This window comes from Mauremys reevesii, linkage group 4, assembly GCF_016161935.1.
Source record: "Mauremys reevesii isolate NIE-2019 linkage group 4, ASM1616193v1, whole genome shotgun sequence".
NCBI lineage: Eukaryota > Metazoa > Chordata > Testudines > Geoemydidae > Mauremys > Mauremys reevesii.
The window spans coordinates 104,252,042-104,278,778 of record NC_052626.1 but is presented as its reverse complement, the minus strand read 5'-3'; the positions used below and the strand labels follow the sequence as shown (position 1 = coordinate 104,278,778).

Sequence of the window (26,737 nt, the reverse complement as noted above, 5' to 3'; positions counted from 1 at the left end):
TTAAATGGCACATTGTTGAGGAAAACGTCCAAGGTACCTGAAGATAGGGAGGACAACCCTGTACATAATTACTGTACCTGAAATTTTGCACAAGTAGGCAGCAGATGTTTGGTCTCAATCTTTCACCGTGTGTTTTTACAGGGTCATATATCTTCCTCCCCCCCCAGCAGTTACTGGTTTTCAGAATCCAAACCTGGAAGAATAGGGAGACTTATCATATATAGCAAAAAGAGCAAAATGTTGATTTTTGCTGAACTCCTTTGTCCTCATAACTGATCGCTCAGTTAAGAAAATAAGAACTTTTCTAATTATGTTCAGGATCTTTTATCTCTGGATCAAGGGAGGTTTCCATTCAAAGACGACATGTGTTTGCATTCGGTGCCTGAAGGATAAAAGGATTTTTGTGAAATATTGGCTCTATTTATAGTCTTTGTAATATAAGAGCTAGAGGAATCCTACATTATGCCCATCATCCCAGTATCAGAGTATTGTATTGTTTTAAACACTATATTTGTCTCAATTGAAATATTAGAACTAAAGGCAACATACACCCAGTATTGCCAAACACAAACATTCAAAAACTATGAGTTAGGACCAAAAAAACCAAACCAAAACCAAAACCAAAAAGCATAAGTGACTGACTGGCTTAAAAAGTGTGACAATTTAAAAAAACAAATTTGGGGTTCTTTCGGTTTTCTTGCTGGTTTGAGTATTTGGGGATCATGTTTTTAAACTTTCTCCAAAATCATGACAGCTAGATGTTCCCATAATCACCTGACTCCAGGATATGGGCCTTTAAGAAAGACAGCAAATAATATTAGGCTTGCAATAAAATTTCTTTTTTCACACACTTTCTTTTTTAAAGACAGGAAATGTAATAAGTGGTTCATGCTTGTCTACTTCTCCACAGAGTTCCTAATTTAAGTTTCCTTGAGGACAAGATATGTTATTGCTTGAATTACTGATTTCCTGTTCTTTTTGGAGTTCAGGTACAATACTATCCTTTTTCTCTCTTCTTTCTGGTTAGCATTGCATCCTACACAAGCCCCTTCCTGCTATCACTGATCACTCTGAAAAATATTTTATAAACAATGAAATTTAAATTCCAAACATGATTGATTTAGGGCATGAAATAAATGTAATCTATTCAATAGCACTGGGGTGAGGGGGAGAGAAAGTCTTATATCAGGGTGTAATCCTCGCAACTTCAATAGTGTGGAAAAGAATTCCTCATGTCTTTAGTTGTATGCTTGAATTTTAATATACCTCACATCAAACCTAGGGCATTAACTCCCATTGACTTCAGTGGGCTTTGGATCATGGTCCAAGTTGGTGCATAATGTTCAATGGATACAAGAGCCATTAAAATATAATGGAAGGAGAGGACTCTTTAGCATCAATCTCCAGTATGATTAAGGATGCTTAAATGAATTGTGCTGTGGCAAACTGAAATCTCAGCTGCAAAGCAGTCTCTGCAGAAGGCATTGAAGTTCAGACAAGTTAATTCAAGCAGCCTTAGTTGCATTTGGTATTTATACAGGGATTTTTCACATACAGTAGCTCACAGAGAAGGAATGAATGGCAGCCTTTACCTGAGTAAGTTACAGACAATCAATATGCATCTGTAGTAAATAGGCTACTTAATTTTTAATGCCTCAGTTTTTGGGTGCCCAACTTGAGACAAATAATAAGAGTCTGGTTTTCAGGAAGCATCTGACCCCATCTGACAATTGTGCCCCTTTAAAATGTTTCAAGTTGGGCACCTGTAACTTTACGGCTTATCCATTCCTAACATAGAGGTTTGGGAAACCAAAATATGACCCACCACCCAGTGCACCAATAGCATAGGATGGTGAATAAGTACAAGTGCGGCATCTGCATGGCAGACCCTTAAGGCTGTTCTCTTGCACCCTAATACACATGAAGCAAAAAGTAGTTCTCCAGGCTGCTCTTGATGGTCCCACCATGGAGAAGTACCAGACCCAGGACTGACTCCTGCAGGACCCCACTAGAGACACACTCCCAGTTTGTCAGGCAATCATTGATAACTACTCTTCAAATATAACCTTTCAATCAGTTGAACACCCACCTTATAATTTCATTTAAATCACTTTTCCCTAATTGGCTTCTGAGGATATCATGTGGGACTGTGTCAAAGCCTTACTAAAATCAAGATATCACATCGACTGCTTCCCCCCATCCACTAGGCCAGTGAACCTGTCAAAGAAGGAAATTAGGTTGGTTTGGCATGATTTGATCTTGACAAATCCATATTGGCTATTACTTATAACCCTATTCTCCTTAAAGTGATTGTTTAAGGAATTAGTTCCAATAGTTTACCAAGTATTGAAGTTAGGCTAGTCTATAATTCCCTGGGTCTTCTTATTCCCTTTTTTTAAGATAGGTGCTATTTTTGCTCTTCTCCAGTCCTTTAAGACCTGACCTGTTCTCCATGTGTTCTCAAAGATAACTGGCAATGGTTCTGAGATTTCTTCAGGTAGTTCCCCAGGTACCCTAGCATTAATTCCATCAGGCCCTCTTGACTTGAATACATCTAACTTATCCAAATGTTTCGACTTGTTCTTTTTCTATCCTGGATTGCATTCCTTCTCCCTTGTTGTTAATGTTAATTGTGTGGTGTATCTGGTCACCAACAACCTTTTTAGCAAAGGCATTAAACACCTCATCTTTTGTGACATCATCTGTTATTAGCTCTCCTTCCTTGCTAAGTAGGGGACCCACAGTTTACTTTGTCTCTCTAGCTCCTAATGTATTTAAAGAATATCTCATTGCCTCTTATGACCCTTTTTAGGTGTAGCTAATTTTGTGCCTTAGCCTTTCTGATCCTGACCCTACATGTTTGCACTAATCTTTTGTACTCCTTAGCAATTTGTCCATGTTTCTGCTTTTTGTGGATTCCTTTCCTTTCAGTCATTAAAGAGCTCCTGATGGTGCCATATTGGCCTCTTCTGAGGGACAGTGAGGAAGAATAATATCCGGATAATATTAGAGACACAACTGTAAACTGGCTCCTTGAGAAAATGCCAGTGCCCCTGAACTCCTTTATCCCTTAGGATTTTCTCCCCATGGGACCTTATCTAGGAGTTCTGAGTCTGTTATCCAACATTATTATTATTATTTACAGTTGTGGCTGCTACTGCTGCACAAACTTCTAGTTGCAGATAGAGTTCTAGAATCACAAAGAAACAATTTCCATTTTTCCTTTTTTTTTAAAAAAAACTACCTTGTCCAATACCCCTTAATAAATAAACAAAAAATTGGCAAAAAGTGGCCCAGATTTTGCCATCCATCGAAACCAGTGGAACTATTCAGAGTGAGATACTAGACAACATGAGCAAAGGTGTCAGAATCTAACCTAATTAGTTCTATCATCTGTGCTTATATGAACAGAAAGTGCTACATAGCAGTTCTACACAGAAGAGGGAAGGGAGTGGATAGTGCAGAGAATTGGTTATGGGCAACAGAGCCTGTAACTCACAGGTCACTTTGAAACTGGCTCAGGTCATTAATGACTGAAAGATGTTGCCATCTGACAACTGTCTAAAGGGCTATGTGAAATTAATTGTTTTCCCACTGAAAGTTGTAGTGGACAGGTGTCCACATCACAAAAATTACCACCACCACTGGCACTGATACCCTTGCTGGTGGTCTCATTACTGCAGAGAAGTGTAGACTAGAATGGTCGTGGAGACTGCAACACCCTCTCAGTCTTAGTAATAGACTGGTGTGAGAAAGTGCCCATTGCTATCAGGCTGCTTATCCCCATTTTGTGGTTAAAAGATAAATGTATTTGCCTCTCCCATCAATTTAACACCTAACCTCACTAACAAATGACTTTTCAATAGAAAACTGAGGCAACAGTGTTCACCAAAGTTGAAAACCAGCAAACTTTGATATCAGAGAGAGAAGAAACAGCAGGATGCTGAAGAGAGAAGAGAGAATGTATTAGGGAATTGGGCAGAGGACAAGTTTTTGATCTTTTGGAAAGTGACCATTTGAAATGATGCTGAACTTGCTGAGAAGATGAGACAGTCTAATGCATGAACGTTAGAAAGAATGACAGGTTTCAGAGGGGTAGCCGTGTTAATCTGTATCAGTAAAAACAACGAGGAGTTGTTTTCATGTGCTGTATATTTATACCTGCTTACTGTATTTTCTACTCCATGCATCTAATAAAGTGGGTAATATCCCACAAAAGCTTATGCCCAAATACATTTGTTAGTCTCTAAGGTGCCACAAGGACTCCTTGTTGTTAGCATGAATGATTGTTTGGCCAGAGATTTATACCTGAAGTGCATTGTTTGTCTCTGTCTATAGTTCCACTCATCCACTCAGGCAGCAGAAACTGTATTGCATGACTGGAAGGTGCTCATATGCCACGCTGGTAAACGGAATAGGAAGGACAGTTTTAGGATTAAGGCACTGGGTTGAGTTCAGGAAATCTATGCTATGCTGAAGACTTCCTGTGTAACATCGGACAAATCACTTAGGGCTATATCCTGAAACTGGATCTGTGTGGGTTCTCCCCTTCACAGGGAGGCTGCAGCAGGAAATGGAGCTAGTGGGAGACAGATTGGGAAATTACAGTCTCCCCTTGGGCTCAGATTCACAAAAGTATTTTGGTGCCTAACTCAGATTGACTTTAATGGGAGTTGGGGCCTAAGAATCTTTGTTAATTTGGGCCTTGGTGCCTGGCCTGGCCCTAGTCCAGCTTCTTAACCAGCCAACCATCCTTTTCTCTCCTACACACTATTGTACTGACAAAATGGTCACACATCTCATTTCAAAACTGCATGTATAATAAAGTGAATTTCAAATTCTAGCACCAAGTATTCATGCCCAGAATCCTTGCATATTCATCGGAACAAAGAACAGAATCAGTTCTATTTAAATGACATGACCAGTTACGGTGAAGTAACACAGTTTTGTTTGAATATTTGTGACTAATCCATAGAATGACTAATTCAAAACCATATTCATTGAATAAATGCAAACAGGGTGAAATTCATACCTGTCCAAAGCCCAGAGAACTAGTGTAAAGTCTGCACATCATTTAAATATGGGATGAGGATCTATATTTGTTAAAATAGAGGGGAAGAGGCAGGGGGAGAGATTCTGAAGGTAATGTCAGCCAAACCTCCCACCTGAAAGACAGATTTGAAATTATTAGATAGGTAACTAACTCAACACTAAATGAAATACATTGGGGAGGGTTTGTCATCATCAGAAGCTTGCATTTACTCATGTAAATTTTTTGCTGCCTCTTTAGTTTTCAGTCACACAAGTAGGTATGGAAGCACAACAATAATTTGCTTTCTTTTATAGTGAGTTCATTTTGTTTTGCTTTTGAAAACTGCATCATGGTGATGTTTCCTCTTGGCTCTTTCTCTGTCATGTATCATCTTCTTATGTACAGTATTTAAAATACAGGCCCAAATTCTGGGTGGAATGTTGCACCTGCTCAGAGCTTCACTGGAATCTTTTTTTTTAAAGACTTCTCCATCATAGTAGCCAGTGATATCAGAGAAAGGAGAAACAGAAATTAAAGTCTGTGAGTCTCTGTGCATGGACAGCCGTCTGCCCATCCATTATCAATTGCTGGACCAGAGCCCTTAATGTGATAAAGAGAAGTTCAAGATCTAAAATACCACTGCTAGTGCTATGTATCAGAACTAGATGAACTTCTTGTCACTGAAAAGAAGGCTTGGGAATCTTATATAAAACAGGCTTCTTGTGAAATTTATATGGCGTCTGCTTCTAGATGGACCAGAATCAGGAGATGCAAAGGAGCACAGAAATGAGAAATACAGCAGGGGTGAGAGAAAATCAAACCTTTCTGAGCATCCAAAACAGTGGTTCAAATGTTAAGCAGTGTCAATGTCAATGTTATTGCCTCCAGAATGGATCATCCATTTCCAGCTAAGATCTTATAAGGGCAAAGCAGAAGAAAATACAATGGACATCAGTGACTGCTAAGGATTCTTAGCACAGCTTCAGTCTTTTCAACAGGATTTACTACTGCATGGTTTTCTGCACAGAAGGGGGTTAATTTGAAGAAGGAGAGCATGATGCCTTTAACTATTCAATAGTGGCTACTCTAGTTACACTCTGAATATTGCAGTTATTTGCTAGTGTGGATGCCTCTCAGATATCTGGGTGGCATAGGACCTCTTAACCTGTCAAAGGTCACTAAACCCATAGATTTATGAGACTGGAGTAGTAAAAGCTTGTTACAGGGGAAGATAACATGTGCACAACTGGTATGTCTATTTTTTTTTCCTCGATCAGTCCCAAACCCCAGGTTCTTAATATTGTAAATGTTGTCATGTTCAAGATTTATTTTATGTGTGGAACTAATCTGATAGATGAGAAATGTTCATAATTCATACTACATGTTTAGTTTAGAAAACTGTTGTAAAGAAACATATGTAAAAATGCTGCTTAATATCTACAATATGGTATAGGGAAATAGAAGCTGCCATTGGTCCATTTAGACCAATATTTGATAGTGGCAGTACCAGTTATTTCACAGGAAGTTACAAGAAACCTTGTATTGGTCAGCTCTCTCTAAGACTTATATGGCTCTCATCACTGTAGTATCAGAGCTCCTCCCAAGTGTGTTTTTAAGTCTTCCTCCTTTCATTCCCAGCCCATAGGAAAATTATTAGTTTTATAGGGGTTATGTTTGTTTGAGTGGGTGCATGTGAAGAACTTACTGAGGGAAAGCTAAGGTGGAGAGTCATTTTGCAGTTAGTTTTCAGGGCTGCTCTTATCTCTTGCAGGAGTGAATCCTACAGTCCTGCTTCTGTACAGGTTGTCTCCCACACTCGTGACCCTCTCCTTATTGGCCAATAGTTCCCTTGTTCTAGTGCACTATGATTTGGGGCAGTTCCTGGGTCTCTGGGTCATCTTGTTACCCTCCACTGAGGGAGACTTGCTGGTGCTTAACTGGCTGTCAGCTCCCTGACACCACCAGTCCTCGCTTCTACACATGATGGGCAGCTGAGGCACAGACACATTAAGTGTCTTGCCCAAGGTCACACAAGAAATCTGTGGCAGAGCCAGGAATTGAACCCATATTTCCTGAGGTCTTACCCAGTGCCTTAACAAACAAGACCATACATCCTCTCATAACTTGTTAGCCATTTCTGAACTACTTCTGGTATCTCTTTTCTGAGCTAACATAACCATGACTGAAAACAATACTACAGGTGAGCATGAATGTATAGAATGTCGTAATATTTTTGTTGGCCCATACTTTATACATCCTCACATTTTGTTTGCAACTGGGCAAATATTTTCATTAAGCCTCCTTAATGAGTCAAGGCCTTTTTCCTTGGTGGTTCTAGCTAATGCAGAATGTTGTACAAGTAGTTCAGATTGTTCCTTCAAATGTGCATTACCTTGCAGTTTTAGCACTGATTTCCATTTGCCATTGTGCTGCCCAGTCACTGTAGTTGTGTTATATGCCCCAGTCTTCTCTAGTCTTGAAAAAACAAAATAATTGTTTTCCACTTCTCCGATTCCCTTTTCCAAATAATTAATTCCAGTATAGGACCTTGGGATACCCCACTGTTCACCTTTGTCCCAGCCTTGAGATTGCTCCCAGGAGAAACAGTTACCCACAGCCCCATACACGGGGCAGGAAAGGGGCTGTGTAGGAGCCACTACCCTGCTCCTTCACCAGCTGGGGATTCCCTCCCACCTCAGGCAAATAGGTCCATTGGCTTTGCAGCTGCTTTTACACCCAGTAGACCAGCACAAAGTGCCTGCAGTGTGGGTTTAGCATTTACTAAGAAAATCTCCAAATATCCTATTGGCAATTTTAAAGAATGAGCTAAGAGAACTTGAAGACACCTGCAGCAAGCAGGTCTATCTTCTCAGAATTCTCCCAAGTTTTAGAACCTAAAAATTTAATTCAAATGACCTATTCCTTAGAAATATGCCAGATCCTCCTCTGATAAGCTCATGATGCAGAATCTGTTTACAAACTCTGAGCTGAACTTAGCTATCGTCTTTATTATTTTTTTTAAATGTAGCTATAATTATAGCAATAGGTACATCCAAGGTTTTCCTCAAGGGAAATCATGTTTCACATTTGTATGAGGGTGTGTGTATTCACCTGTTATTTGTGACCTGAAGAAAGCAGCAGGCCATTGGGTTCACAGAATCACTGGTATGTAGAGCAGATGGTCAAAACAGTGGATTTCATGGACCAGATTTTGCTCTTACACTGTTTAACTCCAGAACAACTCCCTTGAAATCAATGAGGTTATTCTGAATTTATACAAGTGTAACTAAGATCAGAGTTCGTCCCTGTGTCTACAACACAGTACCTCAATAGACAATGATAAGATTTGGTGCACAGCTAAATGCCAAGCCTCAGACAACGGAAGCCACGTCTCACAGTAAAAGATAAATATGCACACTTACTATAAGTGATAGAATTCAGCTGCCTCTTTAAATTAGATTTACCACCCATTGTGAAAGCTACTGTGCCTTGTTGAACACCTGGGGTTCAGCATGTCAAGCTGTCCTGCACAGGGCCGGTGTCAGGGGGTGGAAAGCAGGACAATTGCCTTGGGCCCCATGCCACAGGGGGCCCCACAAAGCTAAATTACATACTCAGCCCCCCCCCAGCCACAGCCCCAGGGCGCCGCGCAGCCCCCCCAGAGAGGAGGGAGGGCCCACCCTCTGCACCCTGACTCATCTCAGCAGGCTGGCCAGCCTACTGTTAGTGTCAATGCCTCTGTGCCCAACACTGGCTCCGCCCCCAGCAACCGCTGCATGTGCCTTCCTTGGGGCCCCACTCCTTAGTTTCTGCCCTGGCCCCCAGAGAGTCTAATGCTAGCCCTGATCCTGCAGTGGCTCAATAATGTGGCTACCAACCTCAGGGCAGGCTTTTAGGAAATGGGGTACAAACCTCCAGTTGGCAGTAAGTTCTATACTTGGATTTCATCAACCATTTTGTGACACTGCTTCCCATATTTTTCATAATAATATTATGATTGTGTCATAATCATAATGTATTTTATGCAAGATAGGTCATGTGAGGTATCATTGGAAAGGTTATGATTTCCTGAATATGATTATCCTATTTGTATGCATATCTCATTTTTGTATCTAAAGTTAGGAATATTGCCTATACAACTGTACGACAAAAGTGTTTGCACCTGGGGAATGTCCACCAGACAGAATGCAATCAGTCTGGCTGGCTAGCTGGGAACAAGTCAATAGACCTTTAGGGAGAACAATAGGTCTTTGAAGATGTTAATCTCCCACCTTCCTGGGATGCTACAAACAGCCTTTAACTCATGGCTGCTTTGACACTGCAGGGTCATGTGATCATGTCACCTGGTACTGGACTCCATGATAGAATACCAGTATTTTTCCACTGAGAAGCGGGTGGGGGGAACCACACTGGAAAATAAAGGATTCCTGCCATATGCAAAACCTATTTAAGGTAGGGGAGGGGCATAATCAGTGTTCATTCTTCACTGAATCCCCACCCAGGCTGACTGCTGGAAACATCTAGGAAACAAAGACTGTATCGGGGGGAGGAGAGAGAAGAGCTGAGCCAAAGCCTGTGAAAGAAATACCTGGAGTTTTAAGCTGCAAGCAAGAGCAGCTGGGCTTCAAGAACCTCTGCAAGCTGCCTAAAGCAACATTTAGGGTGAGAAATTACTATTTGTAACCAGTTTCTTTAGTGTCTTAAGCTTAGCTTGCGTGTTTGTTTAATTTGCTAGGTAATCTGCTTTGATCTGTTTGCTAACCCTTATAGTCACTTAAAATCTATCTTTGTAGTCAATAAACTTGTTTTTGTTTTCTCTAAAACCAGTTTGTGGAATTCATAATGGGCTGGGGGGTGAAGCTGTGCATAGCTTCCTCCATATTGAGGGCAGGAGCGGATTTAATGAGCTTACACTGTACAGTTCTCTGTGTGGCACAAGGCAATACAATTGTGGGTTTACACTCCAGAGGGGGTGTGCATTTGAGTGCTGGGCAATTCCTTAGCTGAAGCCTTCCCATGCAGAGCTGATTTCAGTGTCTGTGTCTTTCTGCAGCTGTGTGTGCGTGTGTGTGTGTGTGTGTGCGCGCACGCGCTGGAGGAGGCTTGCGGGTCTGGCTCAGCAGGACAGCATAAGGGATTCCAGGCTAGTGGAACAGGCAGTCCCCCAGTACATCAGGTGGCACCCCGGATGGGGTGGAGGGTTACCTATCACACATTTATCAAGTGTAAACTCCTCCTGTACCAGAACATCCTTAACGTGGAATCAGACAGTCCTCTGGGGCACTTCAATTTGTCTTGCCACCCAGGTAAGTTTACCTTTGTGATAGATGATTCCTTACACCAAAGATCACAGCAATATTCTGGGTATTCCCAGTCCCAAAAAGCCAGTCACTTACTCACCCCCAAGATTAATTGTACCTTAGATCTCGCACCAAAGACAACACTTCTAGCCAATACTATAATAAATGATCTGAAGATTTATTATATAGGAAAAGGAAACAAGAATTATTTATAAGGTTAAAGCAGGTACACATAGAATATCAGGATTGGATGGGACCTCAGGAGGTCATCTAGTCTAACCCACTGCTCAAAGCAAGACCAATCCCAACACAGATTTCTATCCCAGTTCCCTAAATGACCCCCTGAAAGATTGAACTCACAACCCTGAATTTAGCAGGCCAATGCTCAAACCACTGAGCTATCGCACAAGTTCTGATCTTAAATTCCAAAATGTAATAGAAGCTTCTAAAATAAGCAAGCTCCATGTGTCGTTTAAGACTAACACAGTCTAAGCACTGTGGATCTTTTGTGTATTCTTAGTAATTCCTGCCCCACAGGGTATGTCTACACTGCAATTCAACACCTGTGGCTGGCCCATGCCAGCTGACTCAGGCTCATGGGGCTCAGGCTGCAGGGCTGTTTAATTGCTGTGTAGACTGTGTAGAGCCCAGGCTCTAGGACTCTACAGCCCAGCCTGGAATTCTACAGTGAAAAAAGGACTGTGAACTATTTACAGAAATTCACCAAAATAACAGCTAATTTAACTGTGTTACACCCAAGAAAACTTTGATATTGGAATTCCCCAAATCCAGCAGTCATACTGACCATTTCTTCACTGATGACTAATCTGCAAACAGGAGAGTCTGGTAACACAATATTTTAAGTTTCTGAATGCACACGAGATGCTCAGAGCACAAGTAACGGCGTATGTTATTCACACACTGATAAATCTAGTGGGGTATCATTTGCTAGTCATGTTCTCAAAAGCTAATTTCTAAAGCTCAGAGATGCCAACTGGTAGTATTTCAGCACTCTGTGCTGTAGTTCAGCCACAATTTGTTCTCATGATAGTCTGTCCAGATGTGCTACTTGGGAGTTCTAACTGCCTTTTCTGGTCAGACACCTTCACTTCCTCTCTGAACTGACAGCCTCTTCACAGGGCTCTCAGCACCCTTTAATGCTATTATATGGTCTTCTCTAATAGGCATAGAACTAGATTTGAAAAAAAGTTACAAGCTACTGTATTTACATGTGTAAGACTTGAGGATGCCCCAAAAACAAACCTGGGAATTGAATACAGGTGCCAGGCACAGACACAGGGTGCACATGAGATTTTGAAATGAGGCATAAATACATATGAACATATTTTCTGTACCATGCAAAAAAAATAATCGGAGAGAGTGGAACTATGCATATTGTCAACCATTGGAAATTTCAAATAATATTAATGAAAACATATATTTGCATAATGTATTTTATCCCAATGGCTTTACAAGCTATACTATATAGTTTGTAAAGTCATATTATATATATATATATATATAAAAAATAGGGATCACTTCACCACCACTGGAGTAAAACATAATGGATGTGGTACTCTTGCATACTGTTAAACAGTTTGGATAAGTAGAGAAGAAATGGATGGAAGTGCATCCATAGGGCTGGCTGAACAATTTCCATTGAAACTGTTTCTCAGTAGAAAATTGGGCTTTCAATCAATCAGAGAACTTGCTTTCTGCAGAAAATATCCAGGTTGTCAAAAGCTTTCAGGATGAAAATTGAAAACATTTGATAAAGCTCAGTTTTTCAATTAAAGAGTCAACATTTTCCATAAAAAAAAGTCCTGTTTTCCAACCAACTCTAAGGGTATGTCTACACCACAACAAAACACCCGTGGCTGGCCCATGTTAGCTGACTTGGGCTCGTGGGGCTATAAAATGGCAGTATAGATGTTTGGCCTCCAGCTGGAGCCCAAGCCCTGGAAGCCTCCCCCCTTGTGGGATCCCAGGGCTTGACTCCAGCTGGAGCCAGAACATCTATATGCAATATTATAGCCCTGCAGCCCAGCCCTATGAGTCCAAGTCAGCTGACCTGGACCAGCCACAGGTGTTTTATTGCAGTGTAGACGTAACCTAAAGCCCTGATTAGTGGAATGTAATTACCCATGCTGGAATTTGGCTTTATTATACCCACTTGTGAGAGAAGTGTCACATTACCCTGAGCGATCAGGAACCAAATAATAGTCTGAGAGTCCCAACTTTTAAACTAATAGAATTGCTGTATACCAACATACTGAAGTCAGCTATTAATTATATTTGCTGTAGCATCTAGAGTCGCAATCACGGTGAGAAACTCATTGTTTTAGGTGCTGTGCAAAATCATAGTATGCGACAGTCCCTGACCTGGACACCTCTGGGATGAGTTATATTTCTGATATCACTATCATACCACCAAGCAACACACTAGCTAGTAACCAAACTGTAGCTTCAGTTTTCAAACTTGGATGCTGGCATTAGAGGAATCATTTCCTCAGGAGCTTGACTAGCCATACACTTTTTGTAACTTTATCACAATTATCAGTTCCTGCACATGTATCTAAAGGGACTGCATGCACATCCCTTTTTTTAAAATATGAGAAAAGAACTCCTGCCACATGTTGGCACTTTGACACAATGGTTGACGTTAGGTCTTATATGAAACATCCTGCTTCTTTTCTCTGATCCCTTTCAGATTGCTGGGATTGTCATTGTTTCTTTGGAAAATCATCGAGCAGCCATTGAGGAAGCTGACTGATTTATTACCAAGCTCTTTTACCCATCTTCATCTGAAATAATTCATATCCCCTCCCTGCCACTGTGCACGTTGCATATTGCAGTTATCGCACAGTATCTTTACAACAAGCCTCTGGGGCTGAGTTGTAGTGCAGGTGTGATTTATAATGCACCTCTGCCTGGTGCTAGACAGTAAGTTCTTGCTTGAATTGAGAGAGGGTATTTCCCTCCCCCAATCCTACTGCTCCTGGAATGGTGTTTACTGCCATCAGGCAGCTGGCCCCCTGGCTCTGGCATTTGACTGCTCTGGGCGTGCTCTGACAGATTTCAGCCAGCTCTCTCCTGACTGGCAAAGTGTGTCGTCATGCACACACTGCAGCTGTCTTTGGGATGAAGAAGCTACTTTTGGGGTGCCAGCCAGTCTGACTGCTTTGCAACAAGAGATTGTCAGGATCCCCATGGCTCTTTCGGAGACTGGAACTTTTTTCCAAGTTACTGTAAAGCAAAGTTCTCATCTCATACCGTCTCATCTTGTCTCTGTGCTGACTATGGCCCCGTTGTTGGAAGCAGCGTTCTCGTCAAATCTAGTCCAGTAAATGAAAGGCATTAAATGCTTGATTCTATCACCCTTCTCACCGTGAGTAGTACCTTACTCCACTGAAATAGATGGGACCACCTGAGGAGCAAAATACTTCCCAGTGAGAGTGAAGGTGGCAGAATCTGAACTTCGGTGTTTTCGCTTTCTGACAAAGAACAGAGCATCTGCACCAGATCATACGCCTGATTCTGTACTCTGTTAGAATGAAGTCATTAGATTTTTTTTTATACAGGTATAACTAATTCTAAAAACCAAACACCTATGACTAATGGATAGAATTACATCACTAAAACCACCAATGTAACTGGTAATCTCTTCGCTATGGTGATACCAACAATAGAAATTGATACAGACATTGAAATATCCCACCCTACAGACATTGAAATATCCCTCAATAGGATTAAGGCATGCTGATGGGATGAACTTGCTCCTTTGTTATCCTTTCTATATCTAGTCTATATAAAAACACACCTAAAGAATCCGGTGTAGTCATAACCACTGCATTCACTCAATTTGTATCTTCTATTTTAAACAGAATATTAAAAAAAAACATTTTGAAAATCCAGTGCCTTGCTTAGTAAAGATAGTATGTGTGGACGCACTGGTGTAACCTAGAATGGCTAAGAGTTTCAGAAGCACCTAGGGTATGTCTACACTGGGATAAAAAAGTCTACATCACTGAATCTCAGAGATCAGATCAGCTGATTCAGGCTGCAGGGCTATAATATTGCAGTGTAGACATTGGGGCTTGGACTGGAGAGCGGGTTCTGAGACCCTGCAAGAGGGGAGGGTTTTAGAGCCCTGGCTCCAGCCAGAGCTTCTACGCTGCAATTTTATAGCCCCACAGCCCGAGTACCATGAGCCTGAGTCAGCTGACTTGAACCATCTGTGGCCATGCCATGGTCTTTTATCACAGTGTAGACATACTCTTAAGAGCCTAAAACCTATTGGAAGTCAATGGGACTTTGGCTCCTAAGTTACTTAAGTGCTTTTGAAGATTTACCTTCTTTGATTATGACTTGATAATAGCATATAAAAATACAGGGCCATCTCTTCAGGAGGTGTAAACTGTTGTAGCTCCAGTAACTTCAGTGGAGCTACTCCCAGATTGAAACCAGCTGAAGAAATGGTCTACAAATGATTTAAAAAAACAGATGCAATTTTTACTTTAGTGTATGGGAGTCAGCGGCACATAGACTTTGTACTATGCTGTATCTTTTTTTTTAAATGATTTGCAAAAGCACCTCTCTCAAGTCCTTGGTGCTGATATACATATTTAAACTGCACCCAATTAACCCAGAAGCAAACAGATTAACTAAATTAGATTGACTTTAAACAGCCATCACTTACAAAGCAACAACAATGAACCAGCTGATAATGGAATTCGCCTCAATTTTTCTCAGTGTTCTTCAAGCCAAAAAGAAAACAAATATACCTTGCAGTGTATCCGGAAGGTCAACAAGTTTGGGCTATTCTGGACCAAGAGTGCAGTCCTTCACAGACCATGCTCTGCCATTGACCCTACATTTAAATCCAGGGGACTAACAACTCAGTTGCCTCGTTGATTGCAACTGTACAGTATTGCATACTAGGAGAGGTGTACCACTCAGGTTACCAGGGACCAACTCATTTAGAACATTATAAGTCAAAACTAACAGCTTATGCTCCATAAACTAACCATGGTTGGTGTCATGCACTATTGACCTAGCATTCATTAGAGGAGGGATGGTCTATTGGTTAAAGTACTGGGATTAGACTTTATGCCACAGACTTCCTGGGGCCAACCACATAATCTGTCTGTGCCTCAGCTCCCCATCTGCAAAATGGGGATGACAGTACAATATCCTCTTCCTTTCTCCCAATCTTTGTCTGCCTTGTCCATTTAGCTTGTAAGCTCTTCGAGGAAAGGCCTGCATCTTAGGATGTTTTTAACCACCTACCTCAAATGGGCCCCCAATCTCAGTTGTGCTACTGTAATATAAATATCAGAGGGGTAGCCATGTTAGTCTGGATCTGTAAAAGCAGCAAAGAATCTTGTGGCACCTTATAGACTATCAGACGTTTTGGAGCATGAGCTTTCATGGGTGAATACCCACTTCGTCGGATGCAAGAGTAATATAAATAATAGTAATAATAATCCTGGAATGAGATGCTAATTAATGAACAAGCAGCTGCATTCTGCACAAACTGAAGTCTCTGAATCGTCTTGAGGTTTAGTCCCATAGGAAGGCTATTACATTAGTGTAATCTCAAGGTGACAGATCAACTATAGTAAAGCCCTCCTCAGAGGGGAAATATAATGATGTTGGTGCCCCCTTCCCTTTTCCTTCTTCTTGACAGGTGCATAGGGGTGGTGGGGAAAGGGGGAACAAGAATCACTGGACCACAGCTGCTATCTACGCATCAAGAAGCAGCGTGACTAATACGATATCAAGATTGTGAATGCTGAGTAACAAATGACAAGCACATTTCACTTCAGGCAGTATATTATGCCCATCATTTCTTCTTGTTCCTTGCTCCAACCTACCAATATTATCTCCCTCTCATCTGTCAGTTAGTTTTCATCCAAGGCACACTCTTAATCAGACACTGGGTAAACTCTAAACTGCACCACCTGGGTGGGTTGATGTACAGAGTAAGTGTCATCAGACTAGAGAAGACACTGCAATCCCTTTTCACCTCAACTCTGGCATCATCGGTACACTGACTAGTGGACAAGTAGATAGTGCCCCATGAGAGAGTAACTGTGAGGTAACTAAGCATCCACCCAACACTGCTCTTTTAATAGGGAGAATTTGAGCCACTTGAGCCATTCCAACCCCAGATAAGACCAACAAGCTGTCACCAAACCCCCTGATGGTCAAATGCATCTAAAAGAGCTGCTAGAGTTAAAAGAACCATCTGATCTTTGTAGTAAGTGAGGATAGTAGTGTATGCAGGGTAGTCACAATGGATTGTGTGTATATTCTCTCAGCGTATGAACAGTCACACCAAAACTATGATAATCTATTTCTTGGAACTGCAAACATAGTGCATTATATCTAACACGTGTTTTTCTATGCGAGGGGTAAGCATGTGTTACATACATCATATGTAGAGATCTTACTGCTATCTGTGGCAGACTGTGTCTTTCTGGGCCCTTCACATGCTGCGCTTTACATTGTTCTTATTTTTGCTAACAATTAGTATTGAACAGAGACTCCCTTTTGTCAGAAGGAAAAAAGGGGCAAATCTTTGTATCCGTGCCAAGGGAAGAGCGTGTCTGCCTTATTTACTTTGCTGAAACCACTGGCATTCATGGGGCCTTAACAGCTGGCTCTGATAATTTGCTTTAATTGAACAGGTTTACAGTCTCTCTTCACTGAAACAATTCTCCACATCACAAGAGCTTGCATACCAAGGGGAAAAAATGAAAATTTAAGAGTGTTGGCTAACAAGACCAATAAGCTCATTGTTTAAACAAGAGGCCAGTTGTTTGGGTCCCTGAGTATTGTGTTCATAGGACATTAGACCCACATTAGGGACATCAGCCTAATCCATAGCTTGCTGCCAGGTGGTATAGAAATTAATCTTCTGCTTCACCCAGGGTATTAGTTGCGGTATTTTTAAAGGTTTACAACCAAGTGAGGCAAACAAGTGAAAGATTCTCCTTGCTGCTGAGGCTTGGGGCAGTGTGGCGATATGAATGTTCAGACATGTACATGTTTTTTTTTCTAAACATGTACTCTGCAGGGATGAAAGGGCAAATGGAACGCTCTGAGTACAGATTGGAACAGAAGAGACCACACTCAGCCCTCCCATGACTCCAGAGAGGAATTTAATCCACTGTTCAAATGTGGATTAAAAGTGCTAAGGGCCAGATTCTCAAAACAGAGGGGCTGGAAAGAGAAAGGTGGCTTTAAATCACTGCTACCACCACCTTTAATCCTGGGGCTAGGTAGCAACTGGGCTGATCCCCAAAGTTAGTGGAGTTTAAGTGCTGCTCTGATTTGTGCTCAACTGGCTCTGGCCCAAAGGGGCTGTTCTACCAGCTCAGCCTGGCTGCAGTGTAGATGTACCTTGGCCATCACCACAAATGCTAAATGAGGGTGCAGTAGAGCTGCCAAAAATTTCCCTTCACCAGCCAGTGAAGTTGACTATTTGCGCTACCAGCACAGGGTTCAAAGAGACAGGAGTGAGTGCCAGAATCTGGCCCTTTATGTGTAACCATATAATGCTGTTCTCTTTGCTTAAATACACTTAAGTAAATCAACACAGAGCTTGGCAACACCTTCACAAGTGTCCAGCTTCCAGCGCTATTCTCAGCAGGGACAAAGGGCCAGATTTAAGTAATATTTTTTTATTAGTACCTAGCACGCAGAGAGGTACCTACTTGACTTTACAACGTCCCTAAGCAGGTTAAGTGCCTAACTCTCACTGGGATTAAATGTAGTTAGAAGACTAAATGGTTTATGCACTTTTGTATATCCCACTAGGTGCTTATCTGCACTTTAGTCAATTAGGCCACAATCATTAAAGGTATTTAGGCACTTAACGCCCACTGAACTTTAGTAAATCTTTCCCAGAATCTCATGTGCCTGTATTCAGTTGTTAGAAATAGCATCTTAGTGCCAGTGTCAGAGGTATGAGCGATAAATGAGGACCATATTCTATGCTCAATAGGAGTTCTGATGGACTAAGGACTTCAGAATTTTGTCCTTAGACATTAGAACAGGAATTAAAAAGGAGCTGAAATTGAAGAGCTACCTGGCTTGTGTAGAAGCAGCCCTATTCAGTTAGGGTTAAAATTGGTCCCTGTGCAGAGGGTCCAGCAGGAGGCCTGTTCACCACTGCAGCATAGGGTTTATGTGGGCCTCATCCTTGCCTTCTCTATAGAGGGTGAATTTCATCTCAGCTGAGCAAATTTTGACATTATAAAAAAGTGATGAGTCACATCTGATGCAGCTTTGAAACTTTTGTCACAAGGAAAACTTCCATTTTCACTAGCAAAAATGTATTCCTTTAGACTTGTCCAAAAGGACAGAGAATCACATTAATTCATTCGATGACTGTTCCTCCATCTGATCAATGGCCCTGAGCGCACACTAGCCAAGGCAGAGTTGAACAAGAGACCATACTTTAATGGCACAGATGTTAAAAACCCAGATGTGCTGCTGGTCATGGGACTGCACATATGGACCTGCACAGTCAGTGACAGAACTTCAACCCAGGACAATGTGTGCAAGAAGGGGAGGGAGGTGGGAACCAGAAGAAGCAAGGAATATCAATGAGAAGACGTTTAAGAACTTTACCATGATCTCCTCACCTTCCTCTCCCTGCACGAACACCCTCTAAACACTCAAAGTTGCTTTTTTATTTGTATTATAACCTCCATCATTACTTAGTATTTTCCTTCAAGCCTCCATAGATCCAGTCCAGTAGTAGCCAACCCCTGTACCCTATCCCAGCTGCTCTACGCATCTACTGCTCCCATAGGTGAAGTGGAACATAAACCTGGCTGTGGTTGCTTTAGATGTGTTCAAACACAGCCTGCTTGATGTCCTGCATACAGGACACAGCCTGTGGTGCCTTTCTGTCAGGCCTTGGAGACTGTGTTCAGGACAGTCCCGTACCCCACTCCTGCGCCCACGTGGGGAAATGGACATTGATACATGGAGCAACCGGCATTGCTGCTCGCTCCCCTCGCCCCCTCTGACGCTGCTCCTTCACACAGCCCTAGGGGGCTGTGAGGGGGCAGGAAAGTGAGGAGTGATATCAGGGCTCCCTGCATCCCAGTCACTTTCCCAAGCTGGGCTGCATATGGGGTGGGCAGGAGAGCAGCAGCTTCTGATGCTCACCTTACAGCACAGCAGCACAGCTGGGGAAAGTGACCTGGATACACAGAGCTCTTGGTGTTGCTCCTCGCTCCCTACCTCACAGCCCCGTAGGGGGGCATAGAGGAATGTTGGGGGGAGGGGAAGGGATGGGGCACAGGTGGGAGGGGCAGGGTTTACGGGCAAAGGGGGGAGTGCAGGGATTATGGGTGAAGGGGGCACAGCACCGGCATTAGAGGTGCAGGGAAGCAGATTTAGGGCACAGAAGGGGCTGCTGGGATTGGGGCAAAGGCGGCACAATGCAGGGTTGGGAGTCTGGGGGCCCTACAAAGGCTAGGGGCAATGGAGGAGAACACTATGCCCATGTCCTTCCCCCTGGACTGGCTCGGGTTGGTGAGGGGAGAAGGCAGAACCATGGCCCTCAACTCTCTCCAGGCCCCAGTGTTACCGATGCTGGACTCTCCTCATCCTTGCATCAGGGAGTTCAAGAGCAGGGATTGTGACTAGCCCACACACAGGGAGTCAAGGCATGTGGAGCAAACACTTTTTGCACCCTCCCCATTTCTCACATGCCAGGGCTAGCCACAATCTAGCCACACTGCCAAAAATTTTCTTGCAGTGATAGAAGTGCTCTGGCACTCTGAGTCATGACATTGGATGAGGGAAATGGAATGTAGCATGGAGAAAACCAATGAGATCCCAAGCAAAGCTGAAGTGGGGGTCAGCTGCTTCCTTGTTTCTCTCTTCCAGTGGCCCTTTTGCCACTGCTTCTTAGCCACATCATGTTAATGGGACATTAGCACATTAGTGAAATTAGAGAATCTAGTGCTTTATCGGCCCCCAGGGGAAAATGATTGGCTGAGCTTATTGCTGTCATCAGAGAATGCAAGAGGCAATACTGTGAGATGTGTATGACCAATAAAATCGGCACAGCTCAAAATCTGAAAAAGTAATATGAAGATTTAGCATAAATTGTTTTCAGTTTTCACACCAATTTTTATTGCAGAACTTCAGATTTTTGTAAAAATTGTCTCCACCTTTGCCAGTTTTTGTGAATCCACAAACAGGCATAGTTTGCCTCGTCTTACGTAGTATCTTTTATGAAAACTAACGCCAGGGGCTACAATTTTACTAACTTTCTCCACAAAAATAAAGCTTCTTTGGTTCCCTGTTGTCTCTCTTAATTAGCAGGATCAAGCCACAATAACATAGCAGAAGGACATGTGACCTATTAATGTGTCTAGCCTATGGATAACATTCGTGGGGTGTGAATTGAAAAGTGAAGGACAGGGTGAAGCCAGGTGCAAGTTGGACTGGTCAATATCCAGGTCCTTGGCACCTGTTTGCCACATGACTCTGAGCAGATGACCAATTTATTTCTTGCCAAGGCATCCTAGTTCAAGCCCAAATATTCCTGCTGTAAGAGTTACAGCCTTCTCCAAATGGCAATACCACAAAAGCCTTGCGACCCACACGCCTCCTGTCAGCATCTTGAAATGATGGATGATTAACTACATTGTTTATCTACATTCCTCTTCCATGTCTACCCCTCCTGTCTGCAGTGTCTTTTGCAGTGAATTCCTGCAAGGCATTTTAGCCATTTAGCTTTCACATTTTGAGGTGGAAGTTTAGGGTTGCCAATTTTGGTTGGACGTATTCCTGGAGGTTTCTTCACATGACATAATCTTTAATTAAAAAGATTAATCTTTAATTTCTGGAGACTGCAGGACAATCCTGGAGGGTTGGCAACCCTATGGAAGGTGTAGTTCCCCAGGAAACTTCTCTTTCCTTATTCAGACACAGGCACCCACACATTCACAGCATCTAACCTAGAAACCAGCAAAATACCAGTGACCTGCATCACATAACTTTAGAAACATAAAAAACAAAGCTAAGACTAATGCAGATTCTGTATTTCCCCCTGTATTTTAGGTAGGTTCTAGGCTCAGATACCGCTTCATAATAAGAAAGGTACTGCAAAGGCCTGGAAGGTTCTACGCCACTGAAGTCTTTGCAAAAAGGGATCCTTACATTGACGGATGAAATATTACTTCATAGATGAGAGGAATTTGTCTCAGATCCACCCAAGCTGCTATATTTTTAAGAGTACATTTCCACAAAGCTCAAATTATGTGCTCTGAAAAGTTTTTTGTAAAAATGTATAGTCCCTGTTTGTGTGCGCCTCTCATAAAAAGGGATACTCGTTTATTTAAATATAAATAGTTATCTGTAAGTTTTCACTGTCCACCCTTTCACTTCTCCAACTGTATGCTGGAGAGGGATATCAGTATTTCAGCAGCCTGTTTGGATCTGACAGCTTTTTAACAGGAGATTAATTAACTGATGGCTAGCTTCTGGGGGCAAGGGCAGACTCTTACTTGGTGTTCAGCACTTAGCACACAGGGGCTTCAGTTCTTGTTGAGGCCGTCGGGTGCTAGTGTAATACAAATGCTACACTTAGAGTACACACGTTTGGATGAATAATCACTGATTAGAGCAAACATGCTATTTAGAGAGATTTATACAGAGAAGACATTTGAGCGGATATGTTAAAATTCATGAAGCTATCAGAATTCACCGATACGTTAACCAGTGTCCAGTGGTCACCAAATATTCACAGGTAAGACGCCATGAGTAGCAACAGATCAAACTCGGGGCTCAGATCCATGAGTAAGGGGTTTTTTTTGGTTAGCTTTTTCAACTATTTGACCCTGTGACCACACACGCTTCAGGCCACCAGACAAGCCACCGGGCAGGCTCCAGCAGGGTGCAAAAAGCCCACCGCGTTCATTGAGGCAGTTCCCCATATCAATCCTTGGTCAGGGTTCCTTGAAACTGTCTTAGCAGGTACCTCAGGCTGTTCCCAGGCAGGCCAACCTCAGCCAATAGTGTTTTATAATCAAGCACAGAAAAATAGTCTTAAAGCAAACTTGCCTGGCCTGCCGTCCTCCAGTTGGGCTCTGGCAGCTCACACTCCCTGCGGAAGTGCAGGGTTGGGCCTTTCCTCTGAGAGCAAAGGAAATGGGGTTTGCTCTCTACTCAGGTCAGCCAGCACCTGAGCTGTCCTCCCCTTTTTAATTGCCCCTTCGTTACCTGACAGCGAGTGCAAACATAACAGGGCAGGGCAAAGTAGGCCCACAGCAGCTCATTAACCCTTTTTAGTATACCCCATCACAGACTAGCTCTAAACACCAGCTAATTCTGGTTGGTTCCATTTAGCACATTAATCACACAAAGTCATTCTCGAAAAGAAATGTGAAGAGCTACATTAAAGGGTCAAATGTTGTCCTCAGATATTCTCACACAGCTCCCACTGCAGGGGGCTTAACTGAATTTCACTTTGCATTTCAGAGGTGCTTGAACCCAAACTGCCAAGCAAAATCCCAGAAGTGCAAACATAGGTGAACTGACACTGAAGTTCACTGGCAGAGCTGATTGAGTTACTTGCCTTTGCCTAGTTCTACCAAAAGCCAAATACCTCATTTCTAGGAGAACTAAAATCATTTAGAGATTTAGAAAAGCAAAGTCCAGTAAAACCAAAAGAGGTTGGTTTTGCCAGGGTTTGATAATTTAGGAACCTAGGTATAGCCAGAGTGGATTAGCCCTAGTCTAATATCCTGCCTCTGACAGGAGCAAAAACTAGATACTTCAGAGGAAGGTATAAGATCCCCCACTAAATAGATCTGTGATCTCTCCCCCATCCCTGCCCCCGGTCTCCGCCTGTTCTTTAACAATTAGATATTGGCTTAAGCCCTGAAGCCTGAGTTTTAACGTTCTTTCCAAAATTTGTTGTAAAGGAGAGTACTACCAGAAGTCAGGTTTGAACCTACATCTATTGCATCTTCTTACAAGCCAACAACTTAAACCTTCAACTATTCTGGTATCTAATATTGAATGGCTGGCAAGTTAGATGTACAATGCTTGGTTACTGTATTCTGATTAATAATACATTCAGGAACAAAAGGATGTTGAAATGACTTCTCAAAATATCAAATAGTTTTCTTTACAAAGCTTCTTGAACATATTGCTCAATGGATGAGGTGGAAGGAAGGAACACAGACTACAGAGGGAGATTAAATGGACTAAAAATGATTAGATGAAACAGCTGTAGGGATCTCACTTTTGGCAACTGCAACACAGTTCTAATACCTAAGTTCTAAACACTCTTTAGCAAGAATAAAGGAGAGCCATCTCTGATTTTTCAGCAAACGTTAAATGCACGGTGATTAGTCTAGTAGGATGAATGTTTTTTTAGAATGGCACCCTCTAGAAATGCCACTAAGAGTCTGCCAACATTTCCATCATATAACCCCAGTTTTCAATAGATTATAACATCACTGGAAAGGTTTGCGCTGGGAGAAAGTTTGCCATACTATGTTGGGAAGCAATGTTGTTTGGTATTAAAATTTTTGCTTGAATCTGTCTGGCTATTTTATTGCTGTTGAATCATTCAAAGAAAATTAGATTTCGTCTCTTGATAGCTAAAAATACATGCTTTCTAAATGAAATTTTGCAGTCAATTCAATTGTTAATCTACGTGCACAGGATGTACTTTTAACAACATTTTATACATATTGTTTAAGAAACTTGGTAAGGGCCTGGCCTTAGACTGGTGTCACTACAGTAGGACTTCTGAAGTAGAAATCTGTGTAAGATGCTCCTCTCTTGTAAACCCACTACATACAGCTATGTCAGAAGCTCTTGTGGGTTTTCTGAAATCAGCTGGTTAACCAGTACATTTGAGCAGTGTGCTACCTGATCTAAACATGGTGCATTTTTCACACAGTGGGTAAGACAAACTCTTATGACTGCTGCAGGGTTCACAGTCTGGAAGAAAGAATTTTAGCCAAATTCTGTTTTTTGAGGATCCCCTTGTGTGAAATTTGTATGGATATCTGTGCAGCACAAGAGCATAATGTCCTAGGTGTGCTGCCTCTACACTTGGGAAGACCCATGTTGGTGGGGCTTCCGTCTTTGTGCAGTTTAGTTCCCGTTTCCAACTTTTTAAACTCATACTTACCCTTGTGTGGCTCTGCACATTCAGGCTTTTGTTCCTAAAATGCATTTTATTTTGACTTTCAAATTACAAACTGGGGCTTTCTAATCCTCCCTGCCCTTTCATAACAATGACCATCTTCCAAACGATGGCTCTGATCCTGAAACACATGCCTAGTTTTACTGATGTGAGCTGTGCCATTGAGTTTATTAAGACTGGACAAGGTTCTCGTCCTAGAACTTATTCCAGATCCTCCCTTTATTTGAAGGGGTTTCCATGTTCACAGAGAGGGCAAGTTGAAAAACCACCAGACTGCTAAACTCCCTGGAGAAACCAGCCTCTAGCCCTGCAAATCCTGGGTCCCCTTTGCACTCGCTAGTCTCCTTCCAAGCAGCTACATTACCATGAGTTATCTCCACATATAACCCATACCTTGTTTTGGAGAGTCAGTGTAGTCTACTGGATACGGCATTAGACCAGGACACCTGGGTTCTATTCCTGACTCTGCCCTTGATCTGCTCTGTGACTTTGGACAAGTCACTTAACCATTGCCTATTTAGATCATAAGTTTTCTGGGGCAGGGACTAGTTCTGACTGTGTATTCCTGCAGTGCCTAGCATAGTGGGAACTCTAACCACTGGTGTAAAGGAGGAGGCGGCCAGGAACCAGCACTAACTCTTCTTCATCTTTCCAGGACTATGCAAATCCACAAAGTATGCAGCCAAGAATGGTTGTTCCTGGACCCCACACACTTTCACCTTTTCCTGACGTGCAGAATTACTGTGCAGAGGCTCCACAGACTCCCAACATAGGGGAAAAGAGGAGGAGCAGTCACTGGAGATGGCTCCTTCCACGCTCTTTACCTCCTTCACAGGTCACGCATGCATAAAGGATATAGATCTGAGTCATCTGGGCAAACCTAATGCTAGCTGTCAGAGGGCATGCTCCACTTTGTGTTTAAAAAACAACAAAACCTCCAAATGAATTTAAGCAACAGTATGCTTAATGTAAAGGATATGTGTCAGAAGGAGAAAGTAAAGCTAAATGATGGACTGGCAACACTGATAAAAGTGCAAAGTAATGTCCTTTGGAAAGAATAACTCAAACTGCTCATACACATAGGCAGATTCCAAATTAACGGTACCCATTCGGGAAAAAGAGATGAGTCTCGTTGTGGGCGGCTCAGTTAGGACCTCTACTCAGTGTGCAGCAATGTTTTTAACAAAAGAGGTAAACACGTTAGGCTCCATCAGGAAAGGATTAGATAACTCTGAAAATATTTAAATGTCATCGTACAAATCAATGGTGTGCCCTTACCTGGAGTACAGTGTTCAGTTCTGGACAGCCCATCTGAAAAAAGCTATAGAAGAAATAGAGGTGGTTCAGAGATAGATGACTAGAGTGATAAAAGGCATGGAAACACTTCTTTATAGAAAGTGACGGTTTAGTTCATTGGAGCGTTGAATAGGAGGGAATATGGTTGTAAGCTCTGTGGTAGAGGTCTTGCTCCATGACTGGTGCTATCACAATGCAAATAATAAATAAGAAGGAAGAAGAATACAGAAGAAAAGGTAAGTTGGGCACCTCTATTTACTTCCTCATGCTACAAGAATAAATGGATATTTAATGAGCATTAAACTGGGAGCAAGGTACGTATCTCAGTACTTATCGCAAGCATGTTATCCTGGTAGCGGAGCACCTTACAAAGTCTAAATATATACACCCCCAAAGGGGTGGGGACTATAATACCTGGGGCAGAAGAGGAAAGAGGGTCATATGGTGGCTAGGTTCCTAGCCTAGGACCTGGTTCAAGTCCTTGCTCGGTCATAGATGTCTGATATGACCATTAGCAAGTCATGTAGCCTCTCTGTGCCTCAGATCCCCACCAGCAAAATGGGAATAATAGTATCTCACAGCGGTAGAAACTGTGAAGTGCTCAGATACTACAGTGCCAGAGGCCATATACTTACCTAATCCTCCCTGGGGCCCTTTGGTGCTACCCTAATGTAAACGTTCCTTAATTTTAGTAGCGGGGGAAATGTCCCTGGGTGAGAGGAGGGGAGCACTTGCTATGGGATGGCACCATGAGAATCAGGGAGCTCCTTTATGGTGCTAGCTGGCTTCTTGTTTCCAGATTTATTTTGTAATGTACAGTGAGGCTTTGGGGTTTTCTGAACAAACACATTTGAGAATACTAGGAAAGACAAGAAAAGACATCAGCTTTGGGAATGCTAGTCCTATCCTTCT

The 26,737-nt window shown here is 42.3% G+C and overlaps 1 long non-coding RNA gene across 2 annotated transcripts in view; it reads right to left on the bottom strand.

Moving 5' to 3' along the window:
* The window catches only part of LOC120404650, a 132,144-nt gene that overhangs the window by 14,867 nt on the left and 90,540 nt on the right, over positions 1-26,737 (bottom strand). For both annotated transcript variants that reach the window (XR_005598098.1, XR_005598097.1), the window contains exon 2: positions 78-193. This is a non-coding gene — a long non-coding RNA (uncharacterized LOC120404650). The remainder of the gene's footprint in view (positions 1-77; positions 194-26,737) is intronic.